We start from the raw sequence: 2,709 nt of genomic DNA, 5'->3' as shown, positions 1-2,709 counted from the left end.
AATCTCAGTGCTTAGAAGTTTATTTACCTATTATTATAATTGTTTCATTTAATAAATCTGATGTTACAACAGAGCACTTCCATGATTTTTTTCATGTCTTTCTTCAAACACTAAGATCTATCTCAAATAACATCATGGTGTATACTACCAATTCTATTTACTCAATGTCCATTCAAAGCATGCAGACCTCACCAACACACACTTTTTTTTTTTTTTCCAGAAGAATGTAGTTTGATATTTATTTTAGTATAAAAGGTTTGTGCACAGTGTAGCAAATACAGCTTTTACAAATCTGTTTTGAAAACGTGGTGGTTGTTTATTTGGGTTTCATACCCTTAAATACTTCATCCATCAGTTTTTTTACTTCTTTGTGTCTTATAACTGTGCTTGGCTCATGCAATCTTGAAGTTTAGCTCCAGTCAGTCCACTTCCACCTGGTTTGTGAAGACAACATAGCTTGCCTTCCTCGTCCATTACTACTGTTAAGGTTGCAGTTGCCAGATGTTCCTCCTCTTCAGTAGGGTCAACTATAAGCAGAGTGTCATCAAACACAGCAAAGGAAATTGCAACCGATGAGTTCTAATATTCAAATAACTTTTCTTCTTTAAATGAACTTCTGCTACAGCAGTTTCTTCACTTATAGTAACTTCAGGCCACTGTACATTTTTAAAAGCTGCAAACGAAGCAAAGGTACAAGCATCCAAAATGTTTCCATCATGGTTGAGGCAAATGAGATCACAGTATAGAACCCAAGCAAGCTTTCCTGGAGAGATTCATAAGTCCTCTTTCTGAATTACCTGTGAATTTTCAATGATATCTGTAATGAACTGGCCAAGTGGCTGGCCACTTGGGCCTCTTCTCCAGGAGGTCCAGACCGAAATCTCCAGGAACACGGAGGTGATAGATCCAAATTAGGAACAACATATCCTTTATCAGCGGCATCTGTTGGTGGTGCTCCAAATTCCACTTTAATTCCACAAATTACTGTCGTATTTCCCAGCTTCACTAAAAAAGAACCATCTGCAGTACCAATTGAACCTACGTGGACAGTTGTGGTCCTCAATTCACCAAGTTCTCTTCCCTCAGGACGGCAATTCACTTTCAAACATCTCCTGTAATACTCCAGAGGTTCCACAGTTTTGAACCCAGACGCCATCTTCCACCCGCGGGTCCAACACACATATTTGAACACAAATACACACTTTCTTTATTTTCTTTTTCTGTTCCTTCTTTCATTCCTTATACTTCTTTCATATACTGAGTTTGCTTCACCGTATTTTAAACTCTCCATTAATTCTGCAGTTTTATTCATGGCTTATTACACTATACATAAAAAATTATGAGGAGGGTTAAAGTGTTAAAAAATTAACTGATACTTTCCCTTTCCTCTGAACCCTTTGGTCCTTTCCAGAAAATTCAGGGAAGAGATAACACATCAAAATGCAAAGTGGCTTCAATGCCCAGTTCACACAGACACCTGCCGAACTCATTCAGGTCTGGTGGCTTTCTCTGTCTTCCTTCTTTCCCAAGAACCTCTTGGATCCCTGAGCAAAAGATTTCTAGGCCCGTGGTCCACTGGGACACAGGAATCTCTGAGAGGCCCCTTGCCATCTTTTTGGCGCAAGGGAACTATTCCGTCATGAGATGCAACAAGCTCTCTGAGCCAACTGAGGTCCACTTGCCTCAACTCACCTTGCAGCCTGCACTCTGCCAGCATCTCAGACTCCACATGGAGGGGGCAATGGTCTCTCCACACTGGATTCCCAACCCAGTCTAGGATTTCTGTTCTTTCCTCATTTGGAGCCTGACCAGATGGAGGAGGAAGCAGGGAGCTGGAAGTCTTTCTTAGCTTTCAAAGTATGATCCTCCAAGAAACTGTACTCTCAGCATAGAGTACAATCGTGGTCCTAATTCATTAATTCATACATTTTCTATTACCTGAGTTTTATTTTCCTGCTTCTTCCTGAGGACCAAGCTAAGACTTGTTTGGTTTATTTATTTATTTTTTCTTTAAGTTGTGGCATCCTTTCCTAGAGGTCAAAATCATAGAAGGTGTTAATCAATTAAATCAGGAAGGTCCAAGAGCCCCGTGAAACTACATAGAAAATATATGAGTTAACATTTCAAAATATCATCCCGCCTAATAGTGTGTGTGCACAACTATTTGTGCCATATTTATTTTTAATACTTGTCTCTCCTGCTAAAATCTAAGCTCAGCGAAGACATCATTTTGCTCATCACTCTATCCCTAGCACCTTGTACATTGCCTGAAACAGAGTAAGTACTCAATAAATATTGTTGAATAACTGAATAAATAAAATGATAAATGAAATACCTAAGCAATTCTTGTTACTATTTTGTGACATGCCCCACCATTCCCTCAGAAAGGGCCTTACTTGGTTTATTTTATCCATTACTAGCTCTGGAAACTACTGGTTGCAACCAATGTTTGGTAAGACTTTTCTTTACTCCCTGATTTTGCAAATTTATTACACTTTTAATGCAAAATTAGGTGAGATCCAGAAATGTAGAGTTCTTTTTAAACCACTTGATCTGAGTGTGCTTTGAACATATGTATTGAGAGAAAGTACTTTTCTAGATTAATGGAGAATTTCCAACAAATTGCTTGGCCTACAGTAGTTAATTTATTTATTTTTTTCTTGAGTGTAACGATACAAAGTATACTGGGTTGAAATGAGAAACAGAGGA

The 2,709-nt window shown here is 38.5% G+C and overlaps 1 pseudogene; it reads right to left on the bottom strand.

The window, feature by feature from the left end:
- Positions 1 to 316: 316 nt before the first annotated feature.
- On the bottom strand, positions 317 to 1,156 carry LOC137764934 (exosome complex component RRP43 pseudogene; annotated as a pseudogene).
- Positions 1,157 to 2,709: the final 1,553 nt, after the last annotated feature.

This window comes from Eschrichtius robustus, chromosome 5 (assembly GCF_028021215.1).
Source record: "Eschrichtius robustus isolate mEscRob2 chromosome 5, mEscRob2.pri, whole genome shotgun sequence".
Lineage (NCBI taxonomy): Eukaryota > Metazoa > Chordata > Mammalia > Artiodactyla > Eschrichtiidae > Eschrichtius > Eschrichtius robustus.
This window is presented reverse-complemented; position numbering and strand designations above follow the sequence as displayed.